An 11,079-nucleotide genomic window follows, 5' to 3' on the forward strand; every position below is an offset into this window, starting at 1 on the left:
AGATCCGGCCGCCGGGGGCGGGCCCAAGCCGGGGCGCGCGCGCGGGCGCGGCGCCGCCGCCTCGCGGGGACGAGCACGCGCCGGCCCGCCGCTGGCTCTCCCGGCTCGCCCCCGCCCGGCCCGGCGGCGGACCTTGCCCTTGGCCCGCGGAGCGCCGGGGGCGGGGGCGCCTCCCCGCACACCCCTCCTTCCGCTTGCCCCCCCCCCGCCGCCCGGCCTCTCCCCTCCCCCTTCAGCTTTTGTCCCGCGCGGCGGCCCGGGAGACCCCGAGCTGCTCTAGTCTTACGGGAGGAGGGGGCGCCGGAGGGGGGGGGGGGACGCGAGACCCGGGCGGCGGGGGGGCGGCCCAGCCTGGCCCTGCCCAGAGGTGGGGGGCCGAGGTGCCCGCCGCCCGGACCCCTCTCCCGTACCCGGGCAGCGCGCCCTGGCGACTCGGGAAGCTTCCTGCGCCCCCGACTGCCAACGGGCAGCACCTGGCAAGAGCCACAAGCCTCCCGACTCTCATCACATCCTCCCCATTCATTCTTACCTCCTCACGGCTGACTGTACTGCAATGCACTTGGACCTACCGGACCTAATTATTGGATGTGCAGGCTTCATGCCATCACCCATCGTGTGGCCAAGAGGGAAAAAGGAGTCAGAGCAGGGAGGGCCCTTCATAATCACACAGAGATGAGTAAATTGAGGGCCAGACAGCCCAGGAGTCTTGTGCATGGCTTCACCGTCAGCAGAACCGGCGTTTTAGTCCGCTCGCTCCTTCACTGCTAACCCCGTACTCTTTTCTCAGGGCTTCCACCATTTACACTGCAGTGAAAAGAGCTGTGGAATCAGAGGACCCGGGTCCCTCTCTTGCCTCTACCACTTTCTTAGGGTTAAAGACTGTTGGCACATGGGTTATCCACTTTTGGGGTATGGGTGCTCTACCACACCTAACTTGCTCCTACCCTCTGGCACCTTCCACCATTTCTTAAGAACCGAGTCCAAAACATTTCCTCTCATTCCTCGCTTTGGTTTTTTGGGGGGTATGAGAGCACAAAAATGTATACATGTTTGTCTATATGTATGATATATGTATGTAAATTTCACACATATATACATATAAAACAAAGAGGTTAAACTACATTGGCCAATGGCTCTAACACCCTCTGTTTCAGGTGGCAAAATTATCATTGGTACAAACAGCAAATCATTGTGTGTGTGTGTGTGCACACATGCATGCATGCTTAGATAGATAGATAGATAGATGATAGATAGATAGATAGATAGATAGATAGATAGATAGATAGATAGATAGATAGATAGATAGATAGATAGATAGATAGATAGATAGATAGTTTAACCAAAGAGGTTAAACTAGATTGGCCAATGGATCTAATGCCCTCTGTTTCAGGTGGCAAAATTATCATTGGTACAAACAGCAAATCATTGTGTGTGTGTGTGTCTGTGTGTGCACATGCATGCATGCTTAGATAGATGATAGATAGATAGATAGATAGATAGATAGATAGATAGATGATAGATAGATAGATAGATAGATAGATAGATAGATAGATAGATAGTTTAACCAAAGAGGTTAAACTAGATTGGCCAATGGATCTAATGCCCTCTGTTTCAGGTGGCAAAATTATCATTGGTACAAACAGCAAATCATTGTGTGTGTGTGTGTCTGTGTGTGCACATGCATGCATGCTTAGATAGATAGATAGATAGATGATAGATAGATAGATAGATAGATAGATAGATAGTTTAACCAAAGAGGTTAAACTAGATTGGCCAATGGATCTAATGCCCTCTGTTTCAGGTGGCAAAATTATCATTGGTACAAACAGCAAATCATTGTGTATGTGTGTGTGTGTGTGCACACGCACACATGCATGCTTAGATAGATAGATAGATAGATACATAAATAGATACATAGTTTAACCAAAGAGGTTAAACTAGATTGGCCAATGGATCTAATGCCCTCTGTTTCAGGTGGCAAAATTATCATTGGTACAAACAGCAAATCATTGTGTATGTGTGTGTGTGTGTGCACACGCACACATGCATGCTTAGATAGATAGATAGATAGATACATAAATAGATACATAGTTTAACCAAAGAGGTTAAACTAGATTGGCCAATGGATCTAATGCCCTCTGTTTCAGGTGGCAAAATTATCATTGGTACAAACAGCAAATCATTTTGTACTTTTAACTCAGGTTGAGGAATTTTTTGCAAAAAAAATATTTCAGGAAAAAAAATCAACTGTTTTTGGTAGACATTAATATACTTTCTAGAAATGTATGTTAAATTACTTTTTGAAAGGTTTTTTTCTCTACTGTCATCTTCTTGCAATGCTGTGTCTCTATCTTGAGCTTGGTGAAGTAACTAGAATAACATTTGAGTTTAGAGAAATTTGAATGCCACCAACAGTTTCCTCATTTATAGAATGGAAATACTATTTTTGGCTGCCCTACAGAATCAAACAAAATCATAGGATTGAATATTTTAGAGATTAAAAGGACCTTTAAAGTCATTTAAATCTAATCTCTTCATTTTACAGATGAGATTGAGGAACACTAAGATTAAATGACTCGCCCAAGGTTGCACAGCTATTAAGTGTCTGAGTTAGAACTCTAACTGAAACTCCAGGGCTCCAAAAACAACAAACTTTGCAAATACAAGTATGTTGTGGAACCAGTGTTATTTAGTCATCTTCCACTAACTACCATTACTAAATACCAATAAACTAAAAAAAGAAAAAAAAAAAGGCCAGGGTCTCCCATTGTATCCTGGGCCATCAATCAGTAATCCTGACCTATGTCTTACCACTGGACTCTGGAGGAAAAAATGGGGCTAGTGACTTTGCACAGCTCTGCCTCACTTAAATCCAGTTCACTTGCAATTCAAGATGGCATTCTCTGATGTCATTGATCCTCTTCAAGAATGAAGGACAAACAGGGGCGGCTAGGTGGCATAGTGGATAAAGCACTGGCCTTGGAGTCAGGAATACCTGGGTTCAGATCCAGTCTCAGACACTTAATAATTACTAGCTGTGTGGCCTTGGGCAAGCCACTTAACCCTGTTTGCCTTGCAAAAACCTAAAAAAATAAATAACATTGCATGTAGTTGAAAAAATAAAAAAAATTAAAATTGTATGATTATAAACACAGTTCTATCTCCTCTCTCCTCCATGAGTACTTCCGAGATTTTCTCCCTACTTTTATCTGACAGAGCCTTTGATACAATTTATATTTAATAAATATTTAGATTATAAGGGGTGGGGTGCAAAGTTCACCTGAAACTTCCTCAAGATTCCATTCAAAGCCTTTCTGCAGAAAAGTTACTCGGGTTTCATTTGCTTTCCCCTGTCAAACTACTGCCCATTTAACCTATATATGTCTTACTTGAACCTACCTTGTTATTGCTTCCCCATTAGACTGTAAGCTCCTTGAGGACAAACAGGACTAATTTGTTTTGGGTTTGGATTTTTTACCCTTCCCCAACTTCTTTTTGTTTTCCCAATGCCTGGCACTCAGCTAACACTTAATGTTTGATAGTCTACCTGTATGATGTTATTATGCTACTTACTTAACCTTTCTAACCAATTTTCTTATCATAAAATCAAGGAATCTCTAAGGTACCTTCCAACTCTAGATTTATGATTCTATGAAAATAACCAAAGTTGAATCAGATAAATTACACTAAGCTTCTAGGAGTTGACTTTTCTTTGGGAAAAACAGTTCAAAGTTTCTTTCCCTCACTAAATAACTTACTGCCTCTGATATTTTTGCAAGGTCTTGCCTTCCAACCCTATAGTTATTATACCTATCATGTGTGCATCTATATTTATCAACAACAAGCATTTATTAATTGCTTACTAATATCAGTCAATTCAAAATAAAAAAGTGAAACAAAAAAAAAAAGAATGAAGGACAAAAGGCAGAGCCTTTGGTAGCATGAAGGCAGGAATCCTCAGAAACTTGTTCCCCAAAAAACTCCAAAAGCCATCAGACTATGACTCTAGCCAAAATTTAGAGGGGCAGAATCCACAGAAAGACTGAGTGATACAATTTTCCAATCCAAGACAACTTAGAAGTTCTGCAGGAAAGGTCTGTTTCACTGGGACCAGAGGTTGGGAAAAGCTGCTGTGAACACTTGCAGCCCACCCAAGTGCCTAGATCCCCTGGAGACACCTGGATCTGTGGCAGAGGAGGTGGTTTCCAGACCTCCTGGCCCAGGGATCACCAGGAACAGCTTGAAGGGGTGGCAAGAGAACTCTGCCACACTAGAGTGAGTGCGGAACAAGCACCTGTCTCAGGGCTACAGCAGGAATCAGGGAAGACAGCCTGCACTTCCAGAGTGCAGTCCACAGATGGGAAGGGGTCAGGGGAGACTGCAGACATCTCTTTGCTCTCCCTGGGGCGGGACTCAACTGTTTGTGCACACCCAAATCCAGGTTGTAGTTTGAACTCCCACATCACCATAGCTGAGCAGGAACCCTCCTCACAGCTCCAGGGCAGAGGGGAGGGCCTGAATATAGGCAAGAGAACATCTCATAAGGTGTTGGAGGAATTAAAGTCTCTGTGGGTTGTCCCCTAAACTCCCCAAGGCCTTAGAATTATGATAAATCAGGCATGGAATGAGGAAATGAGCAAACAAAAGAAAAAGAAGACTCTGACCATAGAAAATTACTTTTGTCCCATGGAAGATTCAGAAGATGACAAAATCTAAAATTCTGCACCCAAAACCTCCAAGAGAAATAGAAAGTGGGATCAGGCTATGGATGAGCTCAAAAAAGACTTTGAAAAACAAGGGAAGCAGCTAGGTGACACAGTGGATAGAGCTCTGGCCCTGAAGTCAGGAGTATCTGAGTTCAAATCTGGCCTCAGACACTTAATAATTAGCTAGCTGTGTGACCTTGGGCAAGTCACTTAACCCCATTGCCTTGCAAAAACCTTTAAAAAAAAAGAAAAACAATTAAGGGAGGTAGAGGAAAAAGTGGGGGGAGAAAGGAGAGCAATGCAGACAATCATGAAAAACAAGTCAGCATCTTGGTGAAAAAATGTAAAAAAATACTGAAGAAAATAATATGTTAAAAACTGGTTTAGGCCAATGGAAAAAAGAAGCACAAAAGGCAAATGAGGAGAGAATGCCTTAAAAAAGCAGAATTGGCCAGCTGGATAAGGAAATGAAAAAAGCTCTCTGAAGAAAATAACTCCTTCAAATGCAGAATGGAACTAAAGGAAGCTGATGACTTTGCAAGAAATCAGGAAGAAATAAAACTATTCCAAACCCCCCCCCCCAAATTAGAAGAAAATGTGAAATATCTCATTGGAAAAGCAACTGACCTTGAAAACAGATCTAGAAAAGATAATTTTAAAATTATTGGACTACCTGAAAGTCACAACCAGGAAAAGAGCCTAGACCAAGATATTTCATGTGGCTTTGGCAATGGTATGGAAGGAGGAAATTCGAGAGTGAATGAGAGAGCCTTCATTCTCATCAGAAATGGCTCAGAGAGGAAACAGTATATACACTTAATAGGGTACAGACATCCAGAAGTAAAAGGAGAGAAGAGGGATGGGGAAGGGGAGGGGAAGGGAGGGGGTTGTGGGTGATAGAGGAGGTAGATCATCGGAGAAGATAGTCAGATATAACACAATTCTCTCTCTCTCTCTCTCTCTCTCTCTCTCTCTCTCTCTCTCTCTCTCTTTTACTTTTTGCAAGGTGCTGGGATTGGGTGGTCTGACCAGGATCACAGTGCTGGGTGGTTGCTGGATCACAGGACCAGGTGGTCACTGGGTCTCTGGGGTAGGATGTGTGCTTGGGTTTCTTGGCCCCAGGGCTGGTGCTTTGCCTGCTACACCACTCAGCTGCTCCACAATACATTTTTGTTTGGTTTTTGTTTTTGCAAGACAATGGGAATTGGGTGACTTGCCCAGGGTCACACAGCTGGATGGGTGTTGAGTGTCTGAGGCCGGATTTGGACTTGGGTCCTCCTGACTTCAGGGCTGGTGCTCTGTCCCCTGTACCACCTAACTGCCCCCACAGCACATTTTTGTAAAGGGACAGAGTGAAAGGGGAGAAAATATGATAGATGGTAGTGGGGAGGAATGGATGAAGGGAATTACAATCAGCAACAGCAACTATGGAAAAATATGGAAGGAACTACTATGATGGACTTATGATAAAGAAAGTGATCCACCCAAGACAGAGCTGATGATATCAGAACAAAAACTGAAATACGTTTTTTTCTCATTCTTTTACTTTATTTCTCATGAGGTTTTATTTTTTGTGAGGGAGGGGGTATTATGTTACTCTTAAACAAGAATATTTTAGTAATGTGTAAAAGAAAATTTAAAAAATACAAAAGATAAAAAAAGAAAAAAAGAAATAATATAGCAAAATTGCTCTGAGAATCTATAAGCAGAGGGTAAAATAGAAATTGATGGAATTCACCAATCATCTTCTGAAAGAGATCCCAAAAAGCAAAACTTCCAGGACTATTATAGCCAAATTCCAACGCTCCCAAGTCAAAGAGAAAATACCAAAAACTGCCAGAAGCAATTCAACTACCATGGCTTTACAGATCTGGCAGCATCTACATTAAGGGTTTATAGGATCTGGAATATGATATTCCAGAAGGCAAAGATCATGGTTTACAACTACCCAGCAAAACAGAGCACCCTCTTTCAGGGGAAAAGATGGATTTTCAATGAAACAGAGGACTTTCAAACTTTCCTATTGAAATAACCAGAGCTGAACAGAAAGTTTGATCTCCAAATACAGGACTCAGGTGAATCATGGAGGGGGTGGACAAGGAGTAACTATGAAGAACTTAATGATGTTGAAATGTTTGTATCCCCAGTGAAAAAAACACTGATAACTCATATGAACTTTCTCATTTATAAGAGCAGTGAGAAGGAGCATATATAAACAAGGCACAGGAAGGAGCTAAATATAATGGTATGATATAGAAAAAAAGAGAGTCAATAGGTGATAAAGGAAAGTACTGGGAGGAAGAGAAAGGACTGGAAGAAGGGGCTGAGATATTTCACATAAGAATCAAGAAAAAGCTTTTTTCAGTGGAGTGGAACAGGGGAGGTGAGGGGAATGAGTGAGCCTTCATTCTCATCAAAAATGACTCAGAGAGTAAATAACATACACATTTAATAGGGTATAGAAATCTATCTTACCCTAGAGAAAAAAATTAGAGGAAAGGGATGGGATATGGGGAAATGGGGGAGGGAAGAGGGGAATAGGTGAAAGAAGAGAGGGAAGATCATGGGAGAGGGTACTTGGATACAACATACTTTTAAACATGGACAGGGTGAAAGAGAGAGAATAGAATAAATGAGAGTGGGAAGGAACAGAGTGTAGGGAAACACAGCTAGTAAATACAGTTAGAGGGGAAAATATTGAAGCAACTTCTTTGGCGGACTCATAATAAGAAGACATTTCATCCCAGAGATAGTCATTGGAATCTGAACACAGACTGAAGTACATTTTTTTCCTCTCTCACTACTCTTGAGGTTTCTCATCTTTTTGGGGGAGGGAAGTTTATGTTTACTCTCATAACAAGATTATTGTAATAATATAAAATCAATAAACAAAAAAAGAAAAAAGAATGAAGGACAAACAATAACAAATAGAACAGGACTAATCTTGTAATAAAAATCCAGTAATGAAGTAAAGAAATTCACTTTTTCTAACAGTCTTCTCCTTGGTATTGCTATGTTCCCTTCTGAGTCCTTCCCTCTTCTCTCAATACATGTCCTTTCCTCCCGACTCCAGATTTAGCAATAGATGATCTACCACACCTAATTTGCTGCTACTGTCTGGTACCTTCCACCATTCTTTATGAAACAAGTCCAATACATTTCTTCTCATTCCTCTCTTTGCTTTTTGGGGGGTATGTGTGCATGTATATGTATTTGTGTTTATATGTGTGTTTGTATGTATTTGTATGTATATGTGTATGTAATATATATATATATATGTTCCCTTTGATTTTCAAAAATTTTTTGAATGTCTTTTATTTTATAACACAGTCATTTTCCAATATGCTTCCACATTGAATCCTCCTTCTTAACATAGAAAAAAAAAAACCAAATAAAACTAAAACAACCAGGGTGGAGCCAAGATGGCAGAATAAAGATGAGAACTCAACTCAGCACTCCCAAATTCCCCTCCAAATAAATTTGAAATGATGTTTCAAAATAAATTCTAGAACAACAGAGCCAACAAAAGGATGGGGTGAAACAATTTGTCAGTCTAAGACAATTTAAGTCTGTCTCACTGGGGTCATGGTGCAGTACAGTCCAGCACTAGAGCTCCCAGGTCAAGGAGAAAATATAGCAAGAAACCATAAATAATTCAGATATAATTAAACTGCAGTCAAAATAACACAAGATTTATATTAAATGCTCAGAAAGCTTGGAATATGATATTCTGGAGATCAAAGGAGTTAGGTTTATAACCAAGAATAATCTACCCAGAAAAACTCAGGATAGTCCTTCAGGAGAAGGGGTAGACATTTAATGAAAAGGGGGGGATAGAATGGAAGGAAATACACAGTAATCATAACTACAAAAAAATTTTATAGCAAGTTTCTCTGATAAATATATAAAGAACTGAACCAACTAAGAATACAAGTCATTCCCCAATGGATAAATGATAAAAGAATAAAAACAGGCAGTTTTCAGATAAAGAAATCAAAGCTATCTAGAATTACATGCAAAAATGTTCTAAATCAACACTGATTAGAAAAATGCAAAATAAACAACTCTGATGTCCCATCTCACACCAATCATATTGACTAGTAGGATAAAAAAGAAAAATGACAAATGATGGAGGTAATATGGGAATATTGGAACTTTAAAACATTGGTGGTAGAGTTGTGAACTGATCTGACCATTCTGGACAGTGATACCTTAAGGGCTATCAAACTGTGCATACCCTCTGACTCAGGAATACTACTATTGAGTCTGCATCTCAAGGAGATTTTAAAAAAAAAAAAAAAGGAAGAAGACCTATATGTGCCAAAGTATATCTGGTGGTTCTTTTTATGGTGACGGAAAATTGGAAAATGAAAGAATACCCATCAGTTGGAGAATGACTGATTAACTTGTGGTATATGATGGAATATAATATGTGATAAAAAATGATGAGCAGGATACTTTCAGACAAACCTGGAGAGACAAGAATTGATGCAAAGTGAAAAACAGAACCAGGAGAACAATGTTCCCAGTAACAGCAATATAGTGCAATGACCAGCTTTGTATGACTTCACTATTCTCAGCAATTATCCAAGACAATTCTAAAGGACTTGCTATGAAAAATGTCATCCACTTAGAAAAAAAGAACTTATGGAGTTTGGATGCAGATCAAAATATACTTTTTTCTTTTTTTGACTGTGTTTTCTTTCACAAAATGACTAATATGGATGGGGGAGGAGTTGAAGGGAGGGAGAGAATTTGGAAATCAAAATTTTAAAGAACACAAAAGTTAAAAAATTACATCTAATTGGAGAAATAAGATATTATTTAAAGAAAACCACAATAATAATCTCAGAAAGCATACTCATACTACACATTTATAGTCCCCCTACCTTTTGAAAGAGAAAAGAAATGTGTTTCATCATCTGTTCTATTGAACCAAAATTGGTCATTAACAATTGATCATAGTTTGTCTGCTTTTCAGTGCAGTTTAATTTTCATTATTGTAATTATTGTCTCTATTGTTCTCAGTTGACCTACTTCTGCACCATTTCTTGCAGGTGTTTCCATATGTCTCTGAATTAATCATATCCATCACTTCTTTAATACTATTATATTGTATTTATATACCACAGTTTGTTCAGTCATTAATCAATTAATGGTCACTCACTTTACCTGCTTTTTTTTATTCCCACAAAAAGGATTGCTGTGAAAATTTTGGTATACATGGAACCTTTCCATCCTGCCCTTGGAGAGCAATACTTAGCAGAAGAACCAATGAGTCAAAGGGTATGAACAGTTTAGTGACTTTTCTCAGTTAATTCCAAGTTGTTTCCCTTTCATTGTTACAGTGGTCAAATATATTCAAAAGGCCTTTAGCACATCCAAGTATGTCTCAGAATGAAAAGTTGGTAAATCATGGTATAGTAAATAGTTCATCAAACTTGGACATGGGAAAACCTGAGTTTAAATTCCATCTCAGATATTCATTAACTCTGTGATCCTGAGCAAGTCACATAATCTCCCTAGACCTAAATCCTCATATGCAACTTGAAGAAATTGAACTTGAAGATTTGTAAGGTCCTTTTCAACTCTAACTCTAAGATCCTATGAAGCACTAATTTGAAACAGTTACATAGCCCGGGGTAATGTCCACACCCTTGTCCAGTCCTGTCTCAAGGTTTTGTTTTCGTGGTTGTGTGGGGTTGTTTTTTTCCTCTTCTATGAGCAGCTCTCTGACTCCTGGAAAATTGCATCATCAGGTTGTATTTACTTTTCTTTTCTTAAAAAAGCAAAACTTCTCACAAAACAATGCTTAAATGCCACAAAATTGAAAAAAAGATTTTGGGGGTGGAAAAATTGGACCGGATGTTGTGGCATTTGGGACAACAGTTCCCAGAATGAGGTCCAGGATCCTGGCTGTGGTTAGGCAGGCAGTGAGGAACCGGAGGTTGACATCCACTCAAAGATAAAATTATAAGTTTCTCCATTTTCCTGAACTTTAACACTGGCTTCTAGAGAATGAAACCACATCCAGACAGTGCAAAGAATCATAACAATAGTTCACACATCTATCTACTTTATAAATTACAAATTGATTTCTTCACAAAAGTCTATTTGACAGGTAATGAATGTTTAGAATTAAAAGAGTCATTTAGAAGTAGTTTGAGCTTTTTGAATACAGTATCTCCTTTGTTGTTTTTATTTGTCCTTCATTTAAAAAAGTTTTTTTTTTATTTATGGATATGGGATTAAGTGACTTGTCCAAGGTCACACAGCTAGGCAAATATTAAGTATCTGAGGTCAGATTTGAACTCAGGTACTCCTGACTCCAGGGTTGGTGCTCCATCCATTACACCACCTAGTTGCCACAGCT

The sequence above is a fragment of the Macrotis lagotis genome, chromosome 1, assembly GCF_037893015.1.
Source record: "Macrotis lagotis isolate mMagLag1 chromosome 1, bilby.v1.9.chrom.fasta, whole genome shotgun sequence".
Taxonomy (NCBI): domain Eukaryota; kingdom Metazoa; phylum Chordata; class Mammalia; order Peramelemorphia; family Peramelidae; genus Macrotis; species Macrotis lagotis.